At 39.4% G+C, this 24,078-nt stretch overlaps 1 protein-coding gene across 4 annotated transcripts in view; it reads right to left on the reverse strand.

Annotated features, from left to right (window-relative positions):
* DOCK10 (dedicator of cytokinesis 10) overlaps positions 1 to 24,078 on the reverse strand; it is a 358,984-nt gene that overhangs the window by 230,305 nt on the left and 104,601 nt on the right. The gene's annotated exons all lie outside the window — the stretch shown is intronic.

A 24,078-nucleotide genomic window follows, 5' to 3' on the forward strand; every position in this document is an offset into this window, starting at 1 on the left:
AACAAGAGGAAATAGTCAAAGTTCATCCATATTTGGGAAGGAAGAAAAATAATCAAAACAGATAGATAAGGATTTAGTCAGAGTGGAAGGAAGAGAGACAGGGGAGGGAAATGCCACAGAACTCAAGGGAGGAGAAAGTTTTTTTTTAATATCAGTAATGGAGTGTGTATAGGCACCAGCAGTAGGGGGTTTAGGAGACAGATAAAAGAAGAGTTGAGGATCTTGATGTCAGGAGTCTGGGCTCCCCAGAATCCAGATACTGGCCAGGAGTTTTGTATTTTTTGATAGCTAGAGTTCTGGAAGCATGGAAGTCAGTCAAGAATGGTGAGAGTGATGAGATCTCAGATATCAAAGCAAGCAGGATCCTAGAATCCAGAAAGTCAAGGAGTTCGAAATAAAGGTTCAAGCTCTCAGAGTACAGTTGTCAACCTAATCCTGTGGTTGTGTATGGTTTCTCTTATTCTCTGTCAAAGCAAGAACTAGTGGCTAGGGCTGGGTGAGCTCAGGTTCCCAGCCAGGGGTAAAGAATTGAATACACTCTGATCCTGACTCTAGAAGGCCTAGGAAAGCTGCTATTACAGGGAAAAGAAGAGAGAAGGTTTGGACTTAGGCAATTTGAGGTCATTTTGACTGTTTCAGTGGAGTGGGGACCAGATATCAGTGGGTTAAAGACTGAGTGGGAGCAGGAGAAGTGGCAATGAAAGAAAGAGGAATATAGGATAACTAGGAGAGAGAAAGGGCTGATGAAGGATTCTACCTCCCTTCCCCCACTCCACTACCAAGTCTACAAAAATAGATGGAAAAAATTGAAAACATAAAAACAAATTCTAAAAGTAGAATCCTAAAAATGTTCAATCCATCCCTGTTCAGGCTTTAATTATTATATGATACAAACTGACTTGAGTTTCCCCAACTACAGGATGGAATCCATGTGGTCTCTTTTTTTCCTGATGGAGGCTTCATGGATATTAATTAGTTTCATAAGTTAATATTTTTAAAGAAAAAACTCCATGAAAAATCAGGTGCCTGAGGTTTGCCACATCACTTGCATACATTCTTTGTCTCCACTCACACAGATACAATTAGTTTAAATACTCATCACCACTCATCAGAACTATTACAATATCCTCCTGTTTGGTCTTTCCTGCCTCAAGTCTATCTTCACTCCAATTCATCTGCCAAAGTAGCAAAGTGAGTGGGATTAGGTACAGCTCTGACCCTATCAGACCAAAGAACAAACTCTGGGGTGTCTCTCATCTTCAGGATTAAACATGAACTCTTTTGTTTGGCATTTGAAATTAGTAAAGACCTGGTCCTATCCTATTTTTCTAGTTTTCTTACACTTTATTCCCCTCACCACACATGATGGTGTAGTTAAACTGGCCTTCTTCCTGCTCCCTGTATAAGACATTTCATTTCCTGTTTCCTGTGACTTTGTACGAACTTTCTGCCAAACCTGAATACTCTGCTTTCCCTTTTTATCTCTTGGCACCTCTTGTTTTCTTAAAGACTTAACTCAAGCAACAATTTCTGCATGAGACCTTTCCTAAACCCCCAAGGTGCTACTGCCTTCCCCTGCAAAGTCAATTTGGATCTGTTTTGTATTTATCAATATGCATGTATGTTGTTGTTGAGTTGTTTTCAATTGTGTCCAACTTTTCATGACCCCATTTGGGGTTTTCTTGGCAAAATTAATGGAGTGGTTTGTCATTTCCTTCTCAAGCTCATTTTATAGATGAGGAAACTGAGGCAAACAAGGTTAAGTGATTTGCCCAGGATCACATGGCTAGTAAGTATCTGAGGCCAGATTTGAATTTAGAAAGGTGAGTCTTCCTGACTCCAGGCCTGGCACTTTGACAATTTATCCACTGTGCCACTTAGCTGCTCCCTACATATATGTTATCTCCCTGGTTAGAATGTAAATTTTGGGGAGGACAGGGACTGTTTTTGTCTCCGGAATCTCTAATGCCCAGCACTGTGATTGGTATACAGTAAGTTCTTAATAAATGCTTATTGATTGATTGGTGCATTTATTAGCAAAGCTTACATAGCTTTGGATATAGATCCTTCCAGCATTCTTTCCCTGAGGGAGTCTAACTGGGAGGAGGAATTGGGGGAGTGGGTAGGAATGTGCATTCCTTGAAGAAAGTACAGAAAGTCTTCTCCTAGTTTCAGTTCAAGTAACAACATGTCACCTGAGGATAGTGTCAGCTCAAGGGACCACGAACACCTTGTGATGGAGAGAAGTTTGACTCTACAAAGACAGTTCCTTGGAGACTAGTAAAGAAGTGCACCACAAGGGGAGTCTCATTAGGCCTCCATGAAGGGGGAATAGGACATTAAGGGCCAGAAGTTGGAAGGTATCCATTGATCTAATGTGTTTTCTGACCATGCAGCTCACTAAAATGGTGCTTCCAATTTGAATCCACTTTCCCCACAGATGCTTTCTTAGTGTGAAATAGTTCTTGTCTTCAAGAAACTTACATTCTATAAAAACCTACTAGAAAAGCCAAAGTCATTGTATGCTGTAGATCATCCATAACAAAACTCTCTCAGTGACCTCTGAGCTAAGTGGGAACTCCTTCAGTTGTGCCTACACTGATACAGTGTTGATTGATGCTGAGTGTTCTTTGGAAGACAAATGGCCCAAATAGCATTGGCTTCAGGGTAGGTCATTGGGTTGTTTATGCCAGATCCAAAATAACATATTAAAGAAGTCAGCCAGGACTTGGATTCTGGAGACCAAGGGTTGATACTAACTACTAAGTACACTTAGATTCTTAATACTAAGATACATAGTATTAATACTAAGGTTCCTAATGGCTAAGAAAAAAATCACTTACTTTGTCTGAGACTCCTCACAGGTAAAAAAGGGATGCCAATGTGGGTGGGCGAGTGGATAAAATAAGCAGTTAGGCAATATTAAATGCTTATTAAGCACCCAGCACAGTGCTAAGCACTTTACAAATGACTTGCACTTGACTTTGTTTTGAGTGAGGGAGAACTGTGCAGGTCACCAGTCTCACTTCTCCTCCAGGGCCATCTGAATCCAGTAACCAGATATTCATCAGGATGACTGGAGATTACCCAGGATGAGGCAGTTGGGGTTAAGTGACTTGCCCAAGGTCACACAGCTAGGGACTGTCAAGCATCTGAGGTGAGATTTGAACTCAGGTCCTCCTGACTCCTGCACTGGTGCTCTATCCACTGCACCACCTAGCTGCCCACAAATACCATTTCATTTAATACTCATTTTAAAACTAGGGTAATAATAGCACCTGCCTGAGGCAGACAGAAATCAAGTGACTTGTCCAGGGTCACACAGGTAGTAAGCGCCTAAAGATGGATTTGAAATAAGATCTTCCTGACTCTAGGTCCAGCACTCCATCCCCCATGCCACCTAGATAATACAACAACTCATACTATCTGCCTAATAAGGTTTTCTTGGGGAAAACAATACTGAAATATCTCAGCCCCATTCAATGGCTTCCAATTTATTGCCAGCCTACCTTCTGCAACTTAATTTCTGTTGCTCTGCTCCATGTTCTCTATACTCCAGATTATTGGGATTATTTTGTGACCCTCAACTATGTTCTACACTCTCCTACCTTTATGTCTTTCCTCACGCTGTTCCCTACACTTGGAATACCCTTATTATCCCTCTTTGCCTACTAAATTTCTTCCCATCCTTTAAAACCTAACCCAAGGGCCACATCTTTCATAAGCCTTGCCCGATTCCTCCTCCCTTCTTAGACTTCATACGTCACATTGTCATTAGCTTTCTAGTGCTCTTACCATGGGATATTGTCAGATACAACTATCTGTGGCTGTGTCTTCACTTACTAACAACAGATTGAGTCAGTCAGTCAACAAGCATTTATGATACCACCGCCAGTCACTGTGCTAAGTGCAGAGAATATGAATACAAACACAAAGAAAGTCTTTGCCCTCAAGGTATTTACCTTCTAGAGGGGAAGACAGTTCATAAAAGGAACCCAGAAAGCCAGAGGAGGCTGAAGGGAGAAGGTACCCAGTGTGGGAATGAAGGGGAGGTCCAGAGGAGAGCAGACTGGTGAGAGCAGACAAATGGCTGGCCTGGATGCCCTTGTTAAATGGAGGTTTGGGGAGGATCCCTTCAATTAGAAGGATAGGCTCCAGCAACAGAGGGTACTTCCAAGGTCTGAGTTCCAGGGTGGAAGTAGTCTTCCAGCTCCATGATGACATAGACCAGGTCTTAGTATTAAAGTAAGCTATACGCTATACTGTAAGAGGCCCAAGGGTAATAGGAAATCATTTATCTGACAATCATTCAAGCTCTCGCTGGGGCTCAGGAAGTGAGACTTTCTATTTATGTTGAGATATGCAGGTAAATTAGGAACTGCAGTTTATATTCAACTTGGCAAATCTCCATTAAACACCTACTGGGTGGAGACCACTGTCCTAGTCTTGGGAGGATGGAAGACACAAAGTTTCAAGTTTAAACACTGTCTTTGCACTCTGGAACTTACAGTTTGGTATAAAGGTTTGTGGTCCTGCCCTGTAAAACAATATTGCCCTACGAAGTGGGGAGAGTGAAGATAAAAGGGCTTAGCTCAGAGGACAGGTAAGCAGTATGCAGGGGAAAACCTGATGGATTTGGTGGCAGAAGGCATGAGTCCAAATCCTATCTCTTATACTCACTACTTGTTTGACTTTGGGTAGATCATTTAACTTCTCTGTACCTCAGTTTCCCCTACTGTAAAAAAGGAGTAGGTGGTTGAGAGGAATTATAAGGTTCCACCCATCTCCAAGTCTATGATTCGTTGATCCTAAGGTTGGCTTTAATACCAGTCGCAGGTTGCTATCAGAAAAATACCTTCAGATCCACTGATTTTTTTCTTAAAGGATTTCAATGTGCTTAGCCATTCAGTTTCTTATTATAGCCCCCAAGAAAAGGGGAAATGCTGATTTTGGGCCCGGTTCTTTTCTTAAGTTCTTGTTTTCATACTTAGAATACATCATCTTTTCTTTCTATATTGCTTTCAAATCAGACTATTTCAGGACAACCTTCCATAGCCTCAGGGTTGGACAAACTTTGTTTTCCTTCCTAGTCAAAGACTCCAAGTGGCGGCAGCTAAATCGTATCCCTTACAATCCATCCCTCCTTCCTCCAAGGTTGTGTTTATATTTGGGAGGGGGGAATGGCTAATCCCAAGATCTTATTCTATCTTCAAAGAAACATCTCTCTGTCTCTCTCTCTCTTTGTCTCTCTCTCTTTCTCTCTCTCTTTGTCTCTGTCTCTCTCTCTATCTCTCTCTTTCTCTCTGTTTCTACTCCCTCCCCCTCCTCCATTTCTCTGTCTCTCTTTCCCTCCCCTCTGTCCCCAAGGAGTATAGAACAAGTTTCATAGTGGTAGAGGATGTTCCATTTTTTTTGCCTTTGGATACTCAGTGCTTAGCAAAGTTCACCTGACATGTAGCAGATATTTATTTAATCGATTGCTTGTTGAATTGAATTGAAAACCAGGTAAGAACCCCACATGACACAACCTATATTTTTATGGCTCATCACCCTCTCTCCCCAGTATCCGGCCCACCCCCTAAGAAATCCAGATAGATTACTGATACTCTCCCTTCTTCCAGAAAATTGAATGTAGCTAATTCCTAACATGCTATAGTGTTTCTGCCCACAAAAACACAATCTACCCAGTAACAGCAGACTGAATTCTCCACAGATTCCTGAGCCATCCAGTGGAAACTGTTGAGAAAAAAATCCTAAAATGCTCTTTGGCTCAGGGGCAGATGGTTCAACACCAAAAATTAAACTGAAAGGAGAGTAACATAAATACAGATACCCCGGAGGGCCGTGTTGGGGGGCAGGGGGAGGGAAGAAAGAATTAATGCCATTAGGATCTACTCTCCAGCAGCCAGTGCCAGGACAGTGATTTTCTCCTCTGGGCTGCTAGCTGGCGTTGCTCCTGCTCCACACTCCAGACTTTGGCAAGGGTTAGAGTTACTTCTGTCTAAAACAAGGAACTGCTATTGCCCTCCTGTGGTCATCCCAACTGCTAATTACCTGCCTTTCAACATGGCTGTCACTCATGGTAGGCAACTGAAGTCATGAATACCCTGAAAATGCCATTATGTTCCTTGGCTCATGCTAGGTGGAAATAAACTTCCAAAGCCAGGACACTTTCTTAGCAATTTTGGTTCATTCAGGTACTGTGAGCCCAGGCCATATTTTACTTACAAAGCATTCCCTATACACATGAAGTCTGCTTCTTTGTCCACAAAAGAGAATATGTACTTAATTGGACTCTAAGGGGAAACCTGTTAGAGTGGTTGGACAGGGAACCTGTCATTTAAATGCCACATCTCAATACCCCAGCCAATTGTCCTTTGCTAAATGATCATCCTGCTATTTTATGGGCATTCTCTGGAAGCCAGATCTGCAACTACCCTTCCTCTAATGGCATCCTAAGGCACTGGTGTGCTCCTGCTGCTTTGAAGAGCCTCTAGCTGGAGACAGGCGAGGCAAACGTGACTCTTTGATTTAGGCATATGTCTAATGCCCTTAGCTCTGAAATGGGATAATAAGGCAGGAATGCTTTTGTTTGAACATTTCCTTATGTTTTGTAGAAGAAGAATGAGTAGATTGTCTTTATTTAATAGTGTACATGGTAATGATATCTCATGGCTTTGCTCTGTGGAAACAAGGGGTAATGAAATTAAAACAAAACAAATGAAACGCTCGCTTTTTGCTCTTCTAACAAGTAGGTTCATGCTCACCTTTGTCAAGAGACAGAATAACACATGGTGATAATAATAATAACTGTTGTTATTATTAAGTCATTTGGTTGTGTCTGACTCATGGTAACCCTGTGGACCATAGAATGAAAATACCATCCATGGGATCTTCTTGGCAGAGATACTAGAGTGATTTGTCATTTCCTTCTCCAAAAATAATAATAGCTAGCATTTATATAGTCTCTACTATGTGCCAGGTACTACATTAAGCACTTTACAAATATTATCTCATTTGATCCTACAACAACTCTGTGAGGTGGGTGGTATTATTATCTCCATTTTACAGTTAAGGAAACTGAGGCAAAGTCACACAGTTAGTAAGAGTGTGAAGCAGGATCTGAACTTAGCTCTTCTGACTTCAGGTCTAGTATGTTGTCCACTGAGCCACCTGACTGCCAGCTTCCCAGAGTTTATGAGTTCTTAGAGGGGAGGAGAAGGAATGGAATCACAGGATCATGGGTCTCTGAAGCCATCTAGTCCAATTTTTTATTTTACAATTGACAAAAATGAGGCTGAAAGACATTAAGTAATAAAAAAGGATTTTCTATTAGAATAAGCATGTTTCATGAACTGGAATGTCATCCATCCGGCACTGTCCACTTGAAGATGACTTGGAAACAGTAGATATGAGGACAAGATCTGGTCCTGCATCTGAGGTCATGGCATGCTGTGGTTCACAGTCTTATAGAAGCACAAGGAGGTTACTGGCATGAATGCAATGAGTTTATGCTCACAGAAAACACAGGAGTTCCCATGGTGAAATCCAATTTCTTGTCCTCAATCAATTAATCAATCCCCAAACAGTTATTAAGATCCTACTGTTTGTACTTTGTCCTGAAAGAGGGCCATGACCTCAAGGAGGAGATGCCATGACATGGAAGTGAACCGGATTTAAGTGAGGGAGGGGTGGGCAAAGTCACGAGCCTCACTTTCTCCTCCAGAGCCATCTGTGTCCAGTGGCCAGATGTGGATCAGGACAACTGGAGATGGCACAGGATGCAGTGGGGGACCTTGGTCTTTTCAAGCTAAGGTCTTTAACCACCATGTTTCAGGAACTCTGTTAGGTACAGAAGACAGAAAAGAAATAATGCCTGACTTCAAGGAATTTACATTCTAATGGGAGGAGACAGAATGAACATATCTGAGTATATACAGAATTCAATATAAACAAGATAGATTTTAGGGAAGATACTGACAGTTAGGAAGAACCAAGAAAGGCTTCATGTAGAAGCTGGTGCTAGAGATGAGTTTTGACTGAAAACAAGGATTCTACTAGAGTCACCAAGTAAGGATAGAGTATATTGCAGGCTTAGGAAACACTCTGGGCATGCTTATTATCCACAGTGCCTATCTCCTCTGTCTGACTCTACCTTTGTCTGTCTGTCTCTCCATAGACACACACACACACACACACACACACACACACACATATATATATATATACATACATGTATGTACACATAATGATCAGTGATACATACACATACAATAATAGGCAAACTATAAGGCTGTAGCTCTGGTTTTGGGGAAATGTATTTTTTTCTGTCCACTTATTTTTTCATGTGGATACCTGGTCAAACTTTTTCACACTGCCACAGATGTAGTTAAGAAGGCTTTGTAAAATTTGGGGGTCTTGATGCTATTACCACCTATCATCTGTGAATAGAAGAGCATGGTCTTTAATAGGTATTTCCTATTGAATGACTTTTACAAAGGGCTTTGAAATCCAGAATCCAATACACTTAACCCTCAGGAACATTTGTAAACTCCTTTGTTGCCCTATGAATCAAAATGGCAACCAACCACTGACCATTTGGGGAGTCTCAGTTCCATATGGAACTAAGGTATCATCTGTGATGTCAAAACTTCTCATTTCTTCATATACTGATGCTCCCTGGCTTAATCCCATTTGGCATACTAACCCTTCTCTATAGCCAGCTATATTTCAGTTACATGAAAAGCAGGAAAACCCAGCATGGACAGCTACTGCAAGTTGCTATCCAGCCCTTCCTCCATGCTCTTAGCTTCCCTCTTTCCTCCATCAATAAGTTTTCTCAAGTTTCACATTATTTTTTATGCATTAGTTGTTTTTCTCCTTGACCTCTAACTACTCATCTCCTCTCTGCTTGCCTAAATCCTATACTCTGCAGCAAATGACTTCTTTTGATTGTGATACTGAGCCAAAATTCTAATAAGGTTCTAAATTGTCTTAGTGGGTTTTCTGCATCAGGTACCATGTTTTGTAATTGTTTTCATATTAGATTATTTCAGGGCAACCCTCCACAGCCTCAGGGTTGAATCAATTAATTTAGATCAGAGCTGGTCCTTTGTGTAATAACTTATGTGGTATTCCATAGGGCACCAAAAATTTGGCCAGTCCCCAAATCAGCTCAGAATGTCAAAGATGAAAATAAAATAGTGACATCTAATACAACCCCTTCAATGTACAGATGTTGAAATTGAGGCCCAGAAGGGTGAAATACCACACTTAAAGTTATATAGTTAATCTCTCATGTGTATTGAAATGCCTCTTGACTCAACAAGCCCTAGACAGAAATCAAATATATTACTGGGAGGAAAAACACCCCCAAAGAAACCATCATCAAGCATTAGAACCTTTAATATAATTCACTTTATCAGATTTCAGCCTACAGATTGGAGGGAACTAAGAAGGTTCTAAAAAAGTGAGAACCAGGACCCTAAAGTTTTGATGGGAAGGAGACTCAGGTCTGGTACATCAATTAATATGAGTAGTAATGTTAGTGTAATGTTAATTAGAGTTAAAGATCTTCCCCACCCATTAATAGCCCTCAGGTACCTTTTGTTCATTTCTAATGAGGCACTAGGTCAGGAGGGTTGAGCCCTCTGGCTCTGAAAAGTGTATATATACTCTGAGGTGAGGTTTTGCATTGGGACTTACCTATTGGAAGAAGGTTATTTGGCCAGACTCTGGGTAGCCGTTAAGGAGTCCCCTGGCTTTGAAAACCCAGATGTTGGCGCTGCTGTCCCTGATAGCTTATATATGTATGTAATGGTCAGGCATGTCTGTCTGTTGATCTGTGATGTGTGTATTGCATATGGTCAGACAGTTGGAAGCCCTTTCTTTTGGTCTTTATTTCTCTGCTTGTATTTTCTTGATTGGTATATGTGATTAAAGAAGATTGTTGACCCCTCAAAAGTTGCTTTCCTTTTAGAAAAGCAGATCTATGAACCTGTGCAGCAGGTCCTGCTGTGTATGCCAGGGTCCTTGCTGCTACAATGAGCTCTGTTCTTAGAGTCAGAAAACCTGATTGTGAGTCCTAGTTCTGCCACTTGTTAGGTGTGTGGCTTTGGGAATATCACCAAATCTCCCTAATTTTATTTTTTATAAAATGGGATGGAGAATAATATAGGAAGGTGGATAGAAAGCCAGCCTCTAAATGAAGAAATCTAGGTTTAATCTTGTCTTTGCAACATCCTGGCAAGGAACCCTGAGCAAACCACTCAACTCCTTGATGCTCTAAAAAACTCTCTAAAACTATAAATATATAAACTATAAATGTAGGAAATGTTGCTTTCTTTTGGTAGAAACAATTTCCTAACCTAGAAGTTGCCTATATCTGTGAAATCACAGATCCATCTCCTTTCCTTGAACTGGGAATAACAATACCTACTTCACAGAGTTGATTTGAGGGAAGTCCCTTAAATAAGGTGCCTTAAAGCACTCTGTTCATATGAATTGTTTTCTTCTTTTTCTTACCTTATATAATAATATATCATCATGAGATTTGGTTGAGCAAGTATAATATAATTAAGTGGAGAACATGTTAAATACATTGATTCAATAAACATTTCCCCACAGTTCTCTCCAATCCCCTAAAGTATATTTGTGATAGATCTCACTTAATATTTCACCAAATAATTTCTTCCTGCTTGTGTGAAATATGCATTATTAATGAATATGCCAGCAAATTCTTTAATTGTTTTCCCCTAAGACCTCATTTTAGGAAATTAAATATGGTAAGAAATGTGGTTTCTGAGTTTTGAATGCTTTGCAGATAACTACATTTGGCATCAATTCAACTTAAATTTCCCATTAGGATAATTTGTTATTGCTATCATTATCCCCTTTCCAAAGAAGTAAGCTGGGTGAGATAAAGAAGAAAATCAGGGTGGTACAAATGAGCGTCAAGGGAAATAGATGACTGTACTATCTCTCTCTGCCTGAGTGAGGGTTCAGGATCAAGAGTTCATGGCTACAGTGACTAAGAGTAGTTTCTGGTAAGTTCCCAAGCCATAAGCCAGAAGTGGTTATTAGGATAGGGAATGGTGAGTTACAGAGGTCAACAGCCGGAATAGAAATATTCACGCAAGGATTCATGAGTATCCAAAGGGTTGAATGATAAGATATGGCCTAACTTTTGGTGGGAGGGCCTTGTAACAAGGATGAGTAAGAGCGGTATGAGTTTGTCAAAGAGATTCAATTTACCACACTCATATTTCTTTAGGTGAGTGACTCTGTGTGTGTGTGTGTGTGTGTGTGTGTGTATGTATTTCCCCTAGCCCCATTCTCTTGTTGCCTCTAAATTTACACCAGCTGGACAGCTCCTGCCACTCTGATTACTTTCCATGGCAACAGCTATCTCTGGCAGTGGACATTAAGTGAAGCAAAGTCTTGGTATTTGAATGTAGAAGAAAAGTTGATAAGGGTAATAAAGATTTATCCTGAGACAGAAAACATCAGCTGCTCAGTCCCTTGCCTGCATGACAGCAAAATTTCACACAAAGGAAAAAGAAAAGCAAAACAGTTGAACACCATGCCTAGGAACAGAAGCAACGCAGGAGTTAATCAACAGCTTAAACCTTCCAGTCTTTTTTGTGTGTGGTTATTTTCCTGCCCACGTTTCCAGAGCAATAACAGCATTATATTTATGCCCAAGCCATGCCACATCTCCTAAAGTCTTGTGACAAATGCCAACATTATAATTACTTAATTTGCTGCTTGGTACAATATAAAAGAACTCTGATTCTTCTTGCTTCTCATCTTTTCGTCTTTCTTCCCATAACCCTCCCAAGGCAAGAGAAGGGATTAGACTAGTCCAGTGACAAGGAGATATTTAATATGTCTAGCGGGTGTCAGAGTTTGGAACTGAGAGGGCCAGGGTGAAAGAATTTTGGCAGCAATATGTAACTAGAATGATGAAGGGTTCCCACTCTGCCCTTCATTAGGGTCATATTTTCAGGAACTTGTTTCTGAGCCATGTGTATTTTGTTCTACGAACTCACACATACTCCCATTCTGCAGTGGACACTGCCATTGATAAGTTGAAATAGCATAGTATTTTAAAGCTTCAGAATGCATTATCTATTTTATGGGCAGACAGATGGTACTACAGACAGGGTAAAGGGCTCACTGGCTTGCCTGGGGTGTTAGCATGAGAAATAGGAAGGCCATGGCATAGCATGTTGAACTCTTAACTCCCAGCCTCCGGTCTTACCCACATGACATGCTGCCTCTTTCCTGATAACTGCTGAATTCTATTTGCATAACAAACCAGCCACTCACTCCACTAGATGGCAATCTCTTGAGCTTGGATTGTAAACAAAGCATGGAAAAGAATGCCAGCCCAGTGATTACCACCCACATAGTGTTCTTGCATTATTTTTGTTGCAGCTTTAAAAAATTGCATATTCTGCAATATAATTATTTATATAATTTTAGCATTTCCTCAGAAGGAGTTATAGAGGTCACTGAGTCTAATTCACAGTTCACCTCTACCACATTCTAAAAACTTCTCTAAACAGGCTCTGTTTTGCATGTAAGCAAGGCTCAATTTTTCAGCAACAGCTATTTAAAAAACTTCCAAGATCATAATGAAATCTACTTTTGGAATTTTATATTTTTGATCTAGCTTTGTGATTTCATCAATCTAGGTTCAGGGGTGGGGAACCTGCAGCCTCAAGACCTCTATCTAGGTCCTCACATGTGGCCCTTTGACTGAATCCAAACTTCACAGAACATTGGATTAAGTTAAAGGGCCCCACTTAAGGCCACATGTGGCCTTGAGGCTGCAGGTTCATCCCCCCTGAGGGATTCCTGAGATGGAGACTCACTTTACCTGTAACTCATCCATGAATTACAGTCTTAGAGATTTGCTTTGGATACTAATAAGTTTCATAATTCAATGTGGTGACACAGACAGCATGTGTCAGAGGAAGGAGGACCTGAGTCCAGGTCTTCCTGGCCTTCATGATAGCACTCTATGCTCCGTGCCAAGCTCCTTCTCAACTTTGCAAATTAAACTTGGGAGACGTGTCCATTGCTTGAGCTGTGGCTTCTTGTTGGAAAACCAGAAGTCCCCTCTCTTCTAGACCAACAGCATTCATTAGTGTGTGGGGAACTAAATGTAGATAAGCCTGTATCACACTTAGACTATCAGGTCTTGTGACCAAAAATCCCTATGACCTCTCAGATCTGTTCAAAATAGGAATTATGTACAAGAGATAACCTCTCTGAGGCCCTGTTTCATTTTTTAACCTAAACATGGCAATACATCATAACACCTAGCCTACCCTCTTGATTTCATAGGGTTTTTGGTGTATATGTATGTATATGTATACATAGGTACACACATACATATATAGATATACATAATAGATATACATATTTACATATAAGTATATATTAATAATATACAACAAACAGTATATATGTATGCATGTATATGTGTATATATTATGTACATATGTATATATATGTATATTTGGTCTTTTTCTATACACAGGGCATTATTATAATCATTTTCCTTGTTTTGAATATTAAGATCACTTATTATTCCTTGGTAGACCTTCAGCTAGTCACTTCAACCCTCTCTGCCTCAGTCTCCTTATCTGCAAAATAAGGACAAGATCTGTGGTACCTCTAGCTATAAATACTATGAAATTATAACCTTAGACCCAGCCACCTAACCTTCTCTAGTAGTTTACAGATGATCCCCCTTCCTACCTCCATTTTGTTAGAATGATAAGAAAGGATTTGTCCTAAAGCAATAATGTGATAATTGGAAAAGAAGATGCCACCTTCTCAGGGGCATAACCTTTGGACTGGATCTTTGAACTCAGAGCAATCTCAGTGTAACAGCAAGGAGGGTTGATAACTTTTCATGGCTGTGTATATATGTGTTTGTATTTGTGTGTGTGTGTGTGTGTGTGTGGCTTTGAAATCTTAGCTGAAAATAATTCATGATTCAATCAAGTTGAGAATATGAAACAGCTGTGCACCCCACTTGATGGCGATTTCTGGAGCCTGGTTTGAAAACAGATTTCAGAAAGGATTTGTTGTTTGCAATATACTAACGTCCACATCTTTTACTTGCATGATGCTGTCCAGAAGGAAATGGTATAAATTAGACCTTTGAAAACTCTTTCTGAATTAGGAACCTGATCACTTTTCCTAGTGACACTATAACTGTCAACTATATTGGCACATGGCAGAGGATCATAGACTTAGAACTACAAAGGATGTTATAGGCTAGGATAAAGTGGATGGAACCCTAGAACTTGAGTCAGGAATACCTGAGTTCAAATCTAGACTAAGGCACTTACTAGTTGTGTAATCCTGGGGTAGACACAACTTCTTTCTGCCTTAGTTTCTTCAATTGTAAAATTATTATAAAATAATAATAGCATCTCTTTCACAGAGGTGTTGTGAGAATCAGGGAAAGAGTATAAGCATTTATTAAGCACCTACTATATGCCAGGTACTGGATTTTATAGATATTATTTCATATCTGTAAAGTGATATTATTTCATATCTGCAAAATGCTTAGCACAATGCCTGGTACATAATCACACTCAATAAACGCTTGTTCCATTCTCTTTCCCTTCCCAATCTTGTTTAACCCTCCCATTCTACATGTGAGGAAACTGAGGCTTCAGGAGGTTAAATGATTTGCCTGTGGTCACATAGGTAGCAGGAGTCAGAAGCTGGATTTGAACATGGATTTCTGATTCCAAGGCCAGCAGCACTCTTTTCACAATTCCATACAGCTTCCTACATATTTCAGTCAAAAATCAAAATCACTTTGTCCTCAGGTGAGCATATTATACAAGAGCACACAGCTGGGCAGCCCCTGAAGATTTTGTTACCTGCTTTGCTTTGTAACTCAAGTAAAATTCTTTCAGCTGCCTGTACTTTCACAGTTCAGACTGTGTTTCTCAACAACCCTTCAGGGGATTGTGGCTGGACATCTGGCCTAAACCCTGCAGGAGATAACTCAACTAGATTCTTTATTTCAAATCCCAGCTTAGAAAGTCCCACCAAGTACATCCTGTGAATAAAGAGAAGTCAATATGAGGTTTAAAACCTACTTTCACGCCACTGCCAAAGTGAATTATTTTTTCATATGTAGCAAGGGGCGATGGTGTTTTTGGAGACTGATCATGAATGTATAGAATGTTGTAGTTAATGCAGAGTTAACATGACTGCTCTGTTACCAAAATACCTAATTTCCTGATCATTCCTAGTATTTTTCCTGTACCTGATTTGGCAGTGAGAGAAAAACATCATACCAAATTTTCCACCTTACTTTTTGAGAAGACTATTTGTAGCCAAGAATACACTGTTGTATGACTGTTATTTAATTAAGACTTTAACGTTTCCAGAGCACCTGACCTTCATTATCTTATCTAAAATTCACAGCAACTCTGGGAAACAGATATTGCAGGAGATAATAGTCACTCTTTTATAGATGTGGAAACTGAGCCTCAGAGAGGATAAGTGGCTTGTTGATGGCCCAACATGAATAGGCAGAATTTGAATTCAGCTACTCTAATCTCTGAACTACCCCCTCTAACTTTCTATGATATGTAGTGATGGCATTGGCACCTCTTTATGGAAGTAGATCTTGTGATGTTAGAAAAAGTCATGCCTCAGACTTGGAAAAGTAAAAGGATGTTAGCTTCACAAAGAAGTAAGACTGTGATACAGTGAAAGAACACTGAGCCTGGAGTCACAGGACCTCAGTTTGAATTCTAGGTCTGTAATTTGTTGCCTGTAGGACCCTGGGTGAGTCTGAGACCCACCGTCCTCATCTGCCCCATGAAGGAGCTGGATTAGATGATAAAGAAACCTATAATCCTTTAATTTTACATTAAAGATGATACAGAATTCAACACTCTACTGCACACCAGTAGCTTTTTGTCATCTTTACCGTATCAAGACCTCTCTGGTGACCCCTCTTGACTTAGTGATTCAATACCTTTGACTTTTGGCCAGAGGGTATCTCTCAACCATATCTGGATTTGTGCTTGGCTACCTCCTCCTTTCCCAAATTTTGGGTTCCTAGAAAGCATCTCTAAGGTCTCCTATTCCTCAAGGCTCATAAGACTATGTGCTCCCTGAGGACAAGATTTGGCTCTATTAAGCCTTTTCTTTCTCAGAGAGGAGCTTTGTTAGGAAAGAACTATTGATAACAAGCTATGAAAAATGATGCAAAGCCACAAGAAGCTGTTGAATAATTTAATCACCTCAGGGCCCCATTTTCTGACCTGCCCTTGTTGCTTTTTACTTTGTAACTAGGGGCAAGAGGGCCTCACGTGAAGGTGCTGGCAATTGTGTTGGCATGTCTCCAGTGAATGTCAGAAGGGATTATTTTAGAATGCACTGACCGAAGAAAACCTTCCTAAGATGATGCAAGGTAGATCTAGTCTTCTTTCTGCAATCTTAATATTTCATCATGGGTAAATATGGCAGAAAGAGTCTTAAACTATTCAAAGTTTGCCTTCATGCCCAGGGAGCTTATCCAGAGTCTCAGTCCAGCACCATCTGACTCATCATTCTGATCAGTAAGCCACATAGCCCTAAATTTTCCTACAGTCTAATCCAAATAATGTTCCAGAATTCTCCTTTCTCTCTCTTCCTCTTCCTCTTCTCTCTCAGTTTTCTTTCTCCCTTTCCCTCCCCCTTATTTCCTTTCTATCTCTGTGTCTCTTTCTATCTCTTTTTGTCTCTCTCTGTCTCTCTCTTGCTCACATCTCTATTAAATACCAAATGTTTATAATGTACCTTCTCTGTTTCAATACTCTTCTCAAGACAGTCTAACCACCGAAGATGCAAATTAGATAACAATTCCTGATTTATGATTGAATAAAATTATTTCACAATTTCAGAACTGAAAGGAACCTCAAAAACCATTTAGTCCAAACCCTTCAAATGACAGATTGTGGGTATGTAGGTCGAGAGAAGTTCCATAACTGATCCAGGGTCACATGAGAAGTAAAGAACATAGAGGGCATGTGATGCTAACTCTCTCAATTCTGAATCCAGTGGTCTATTCCATATGCTTCCCATCCATGAGTTCCAAGGAAGGATAATGGAAAGGAATTGGAGAAACTGAACACAGCGGAATTCAGGAAACTGCTTAGTGTTTTCAATACTACCAAACTATGTGATGCCACAAAAGCTCATTTCTATAATCCCAGTATCCTCCTAGTGACATGTGTGGACCCCAGTGAAACCTGTACATATTATCTGGATTTCATCAAGTCCTATGAGGTAGATGGAATTTCAAGGAGAAATCCTAGAACAGATAGAATGAGAAGCCATTTGAGAATCGGGGGATGCTATAACCTACGGACAGCTAAAGCATATCTTTGTTTCATGAATGATGGAACGTTCTGCATTTGTGATGTGATCCCTGCCATCTCTATGAGTATATACAAAGCACCCAGAGAGGGGATCGTTTCACCTTCTCAGGCCAAGTGAATCCTCCACTTAAGAAACTTGCTTTAAATATTGTTTGAGAATATTCCCAGGGGAAGCATGGGAAGAAGGGGGAGACAAGGGCAGGTTAGCCTTGAAAAGACCTTGAACTCAAAATGAGTCTAACAACATGTATCTTTGCCTTGTGTTTGTACTTTAGGTTAGTCACTGAAACCAAACCAATACTTGAAGTTAGGATGGCTGTCAGCAGTGCTCCCATTAATGATACTATATAACTACGAATCTCCAAACACCATGATCTCTAAGAATCCAAGTAATAAGTAACCCCAAAGGCAATGGAAAGATGTACTTATAGAGGTCTTCACATACTCCATCACTGGAAAATTGGGTAAATTAGTCATAGTGTAAAATGAGGGATGCAGATAGACAACTGAGGTGTTACACTGGTATGCTCAAGAAATGAAAGGGGCAGCTAGGTGGTGCAGTGGATAGAGCACCAGTGCAGGAGTCAGGAGGACCTGAATTCAAATCTCTCCTCAGACACTTGACACTCACTAGGTGTGTTACCTTGGGCAAGTCACTTAACCCCAATTGCCACATCTTGGGTCATCTCCAGTAATCCTGATGAATATCTGGTCACTGGATTCAGATGGCTCTGGAGGAGAAGTGAGGCTGGTGAGCTTCATAGCCCTCCCTCACTCAAAACAAAGTCAAGTGCAAGTCATGTCATTATTTCTCTGATGGCATGGTCTTCTTCAGCAATGAAGGATGAACACACATAAGAAATGGAAACAATGAGAAGATATTTGGCATATTGGGAAAGTCCACTGCAAGGGATTTCTAGAATGATATGCAAAAATTGTCTTAGATGGGAAGGCATTCCCATCTAATTTGCATTGATTCAGAGAATACTAATATGAACAAAGACATGAATCTGTCAATGTGTCAAAATCTTCATAGGATCATGGCTGACTTTTCCTCAACTCATATCCTAAGTCTGAAATTTGGAAGGCTGATGGGAAGAATAAAAGAACTGCTAAGACTTTTACCATTTTCAATCTTCATGAGTTTTCTTCCATGAAATTAATCAACTCATCAACCATCAAGTATCATTAATTATTTACTATTTGCCACATACCAGGATAAGTACTGGTGATTCAAAGATAAAAGTCTGTCCTTGAGGAGTTTACATGCTGAGGGAGATAACATATAGACATGGAGGTATACACAAGACTTATACAAAAGAACCAGAAGATAGCTTCAAATGGGAAGGCATTAGGAATGCAGGTACTCCTCAATAAAGAGAATATTTCCTTCTGATGAAAAACTCTCCAGAATTTGGAGAGAAGTGTAAAGACTTCTCTTTCCTATGCATCACAAGATGCTCAAACAAGTGTTATGTACTATCCTATAGAATTGGAGTTGTCTCCAGGTTTCATTAAAGGGAGGCAGCCTAGTACAATAGAAAAAACCTTCAGCATGCAATCAGGAGATCAATCCTCTTAATTTCAGCTCTCAAGTTGATCAGATGGTCAAGTTATGTATCTTCTTTGAGCCTCAGTTTCCTTATCTATATTTTTTTATTGGCTTGCTTAATTTGTACTACTGTAGAGGGTTATCAGGAAAAGACATCTATGCAAATGTAAAAATGATATAAAAATGTGAATTTTAGTCCATTTTGATACCTTTTGGAGCAATATATTGCCATGAACTTTATTTGCATGGAAAAATATATTTAAATGGAGCATGTTGCCAACTTACATTGCTTGAGGGAATTTTCTCAACTGGAAATTCCCTATGCTAATAAAATGAGAGACAAAAGCTAGAAACCAGAAGCCAGAAAAAGCGTTCTCTCTTCTCCTAAGTTCTTATCAACCCCATCCCTCACTTAGGGTTGGAGAATAGTCATCACTGTTTCAACTAATGAGGAAAGTTTTGTGCAGATGTTCAGATTTGAACCCTGGGTTAGATGTAGAAGGGTTAATCATAACCCATAATGAGTTAGCAGAGGAATTATAAAATCGGACAGTACAGATCCTCAAAATATTGATGTACATTTTGTCATCAGTCAAGAAGTCCTCCTAAGGTCAGAGGTGACCAGAATCTCTCTTACCTCCCTACATACTTTAATTCCATCCATATTTCTCCTGCAGAAACAATTCCACCCAGTAGAGTAGGAGACTGTGACATTCTAGCTTCATAATTAACACATCTACAATAGGAAGAGATAGGGTCTGTAACAGGATATAGGTCAATCTTGCCTTCTTTCCTTTCTGTAGTTATGTGCACTATAGAAATACTTTCTTTTGCTTATAATGCCTTCATGGTGATTTGGAACAGGACCATTCCATTAAACATGGAAGAAACATTCTTGGTTTGGAGTAAACATACTAAGACATTATGGTTTGAATTGCCAAAGAAAAATGTGGCTAGGTGGTACAGTGGATAGAACGTTTGACTTGCAGACAGGAAGATCCAAGCTCAAACTGAGCCTCAGGTACATCTATATGACTCTGAGCAAGTCACTTAACTTCTTTCAGTCTCGGTTTCCTCATCCATGAAATGGGAATCAATATGGTACCTCTTTCCTAAGGTTGTTGTTAAAAGGAGATGCTTGTAAATGACTGCAAACTTAAAGTTCTATATAGTATATTCCAAAAAATCTTAGTGGAGTTTTAACAACAGCTTAAGAGTTTTGGGAGAATCTGTATAAATCCTGGCTAACTGTAATTAATTGAAAGTAACACTACTATCAAATGTATACCAAAACTTATCAAGTTATGTCACACAAATCATTTCTTATGACACAATGGCATGGTCTATTACATTACTCAGATAAAGAGAACACTATCTACCTCTTCAATGAGGTATAACCTCACTGTATAGGAAAATGCCACTATTGATTCACCACCATCATTAAGAAAGCAAAAGATGTGTGTCTATGTTTATGTATATGTATACATACACACATGTAATATATATGTAAACACATACACATAATACGTGTGTATATGAAACTATTTATATGTGGTATGTATATGTGTGTGCATGCGTGTGTGTGTGTGTGTGTGTGTGTGTGTGTGTGTGTGTGTGTGTTTTACATAGGCTGAGGAGAAATTCAGGGGCTTAATAGATAGTGAAATCCACTTAATCACAGAATCTCAGGGCTGACAGGGAGGTCACAGGTCATCTAGTATACAATGAATGCCTAAAGAAATCCCTTCTACACAGTATCCAACCTATCCAATGTCAGTAACCATCCAGAATTTGCTTGAAGGTCTCTAGTGATGCTGAACATGACATCCTACTCCACTTTTGAACAGTTTGAATTATTAGGAAGGTGTTCCAACTTAATTTTTCCTCTTGATAGCTTCTACCCATTTCTCTGTTCATCCTTCTGAACACAGGCAATCTGAATTGAACCCTTCTTCCAAGTGACAGTCCTTTAAATACTTTACCACAGTTCTCATGTTTCCCCTCTGTTTTTTTCTTTGCTAAGGGTAAATGTTCCAAATTTCTGCAAGTTAGCTTTGTATGACAGGAATTCAAGGTCCTTTACCATCCTCATTGCCTTCCTCTGGATGTTTTCCAACTTATCAATGTCCTTTCCAAAATGGAGCAGCATTCAGTCTTCCAAAACTGAACACAGTATGCCAGATAAGATCTGACCAGGGAAGATTATATACAAAATGCTACATCCTTATTTCTGCACATTAAATGTATCATAATGCAACTAATATCACATTTATGTTGGCTACTGTATTACTCTGTTGCTTCATATTGAGCCTGCAGTCCACTAAAATCCCCATATCTTCTTTCACACAAACCATTATCTAGCCATTGTCAAACTAGTAATAAAAAAATTTTCTTTTCCTAGCAAATCACAGAGGACCTGGCCAACCCTGCAGTCACCCAAATTCTGACTTACCAAGTAGGATTCATCTTCACATTCTGAAACTGTTCTGCAAAATTTTGATTCAGTCAAAAGGTCACACTTAAGGATCTAGAAGACCACATGTGGCCTTGAGGCTGCAGGTTCCCCACCCCTGCTAGCCTCTGTATTGAAGAAAGAGCTAGAAGGAAGTTTCTTGCGTGTTATTCTTCGTTTTGATAGTAGATCGTTATCATGAACAAATTTCTGACTCAAACATGTGACTTTTCTATTTACAAAGAATACATATTTGTGTATGGGGTGAGATGCTACTCTTGGAAACTGCTCTTATTTATTAATTATACCAATATAACTGGAACTTAATATAATTACTTGCTTTCTATAGCAATTGATTAACAAGTAAAAAACAAAAACTGCAAAAGACAAGGTGGTACAACAGACATTCTGACTCCTTCTTGATACTTGGGAAATATTTATGAACTTTTCTGTCAAGACACTTTACTCAATTCCAGTTTTCTGTTTTCTTGAACACTAATTATTCAAATTTTCTTGAAGAAGGATATTTTTGAAAATCATGTATGTTCTTGAACTTCAATAATTCAGAGAATTTAAGGCTAGGAGGGAAAAGAGTTGTGTCAGGGTAGTAGATACATAGATGGAGGTCCAAATTTGGTACCAGCTCTCTTCTATTCTTAAGATTCAAAAATTGTAACCATAAACCTGACTTATAAAACTATTGCTTTTGATACATGGAAATAATACATTAAAAGCTACCATGCACTTAAAATATATACATTAAAAAAAATTTGGGAATTTTTTCACATTTCAGCTAAGACGACAATGTGTGCTATGGCTCAAATCCCACTGTCCCCCTTCTCTATCACTCTCCATCACAAAGTGACTTCACTTTGCCATGACCTTCTATTTACACTGTATGTGTCTTGTATGTACATGTTGTCTCCTTATTTAGAATGTAAGCTCCTTGAAGAAAGAGAATGTTTTTGAATTTCCTTTGTATCCCTTGTTCCTACACATGCTGGCCCTTACTAAATACTTCTCAACTGACTGAAAGAAGGATGAGCACAAAATTATAACTCTTCACTTCTTGTCCATTTCTTGGGGAACTAAATGATGATTTTTAAGGTTCTTTACAGCTCTAGGATCCTAAGAATCTAAATTTAATATGGGATCCTTTTCCTCTCCTTTATAAAACTCTGACCTTTAACCTGGAAATCAGCTGACCAGGTTGGTATTATCTTTTAATCTGTTTAACATTTAGACAGTATCCTGGAGAGAGAGGGGTCAGTACTAGTATCATAGCCCACATTTTACAGTGAAACAAAGATATTAAATACTTAACAAGGCCATACAGAGGCTCAGGAGGACAAAATATAGGTCCATTATTCTATAACCTCCATTCTATACCCAATACTGTGCCCTGCTCAGCTTTTAATAATTTCTAGTTGATCTGTGGTATAAAGATCCCTCTTTTTAAATGAAAATATTCTCCCAGAATGTGGTGTGGTTGCAACTCAGTGAGCACAAGTTTCTGAAGAAACAAAAGTCATGGCTTAGTGCATAGAAGACCTGAGCTCAAATCTGGACTCGTACTTATTAGCAACGTGACCCTGGGTAAATAACATAACCCCTGTCTGCTTCAGGTTCCTCATCTATAAAATGGGGATGAAGATAGTACTCACATCTCAGAGTTGTTCTGGGAATAAAATGAGATTATGTTTGTAAAGCACTTTGAAAAGCTACAATGCTATTTAAATGCTAATTGTTATTAATATTAATCATTATTATATGCAGTGAGACATAAAAGTTAGCATAAGAAATAGACCTATGATTTAATTGGTGTGCAAATTATTGGTTCCACTAAACCATAAGTAAGGATCCCTGTGGGCTGCATATTGACTTCATTTTAAAATGTAATGCTACCTATGTTTTATTGTATTTTTATTTTGTTAAATACTTCCCAATTATATTTTACTCTAGTTCCAGGGAACTTGAGAGTGTTGAAGCAATATGTTTGATACCTCTGGCTTTAGAGCACTGAGAGTTTAATAATCTGACTCAGGGAGCATGGGGAGGAGCAGACAGAGGGTCACACAGACATCATGTGTCAGAGATGGGGCTTGAGCCCAAATCTTCCTGGATCCAAGGTCAGCTCTATCCACTATATTAGACTACTTCTCTTTGGCATAAAAGATATCATTGAGAAAATGACTGATCAGAAAATGAAGTGGGTTGACCATATGGTGAGATGGAGAAACAACAGATGGCCAACCCAGCTGCTTCACCGGTCCCTTGAAAATGGAAAAAGACCTAGAGAATAGCCTTCAGCATGTTGGACAGATCATTTATGGTGGGTCTTTGGAAAGACATGGACAGGAATCACTTGAGATGAGGAGACATGAATAAATTATGATTCTTACCAAAGAAGAGAATATGCAAAATGACAAGACCACATCCATTGCAGGGTTGTTGTTGTTATTAATAGGAGCAGCAGCAATAATAGTAGGTTAGGAGTAGTAGTAGTAGTAGTAGTAGTAGTAGTAGTAGTAGCAGTAGTAGCAGTAGTAGTAGAAATGGTAGTGGTAGTAGTGGTAGTAGCAGCAGCAGCAGTAGTAGTAGAAATAGCAGAAACAATAGGAGTGGTAGTAGTAGTAATAGTTCACACTGAGTGAAAGAATCTG

The sequence above is a fragment of the Notamacropus eugenii genome, chromosome 6 (genome assembly GCF_028372415.1).
Source record: "Notamacropus eugenii isolate mMacEug1 chromosome 6, mMacEug1.pri_v2, whole genome shotgun sequence".
Classification (NCBI taxonomy): Eukaryota; Metazoa; Chordata; class Mammalia; order Diprotodontia; family Macropodidae; genus Notamacropus; species Notamacropus eugenii.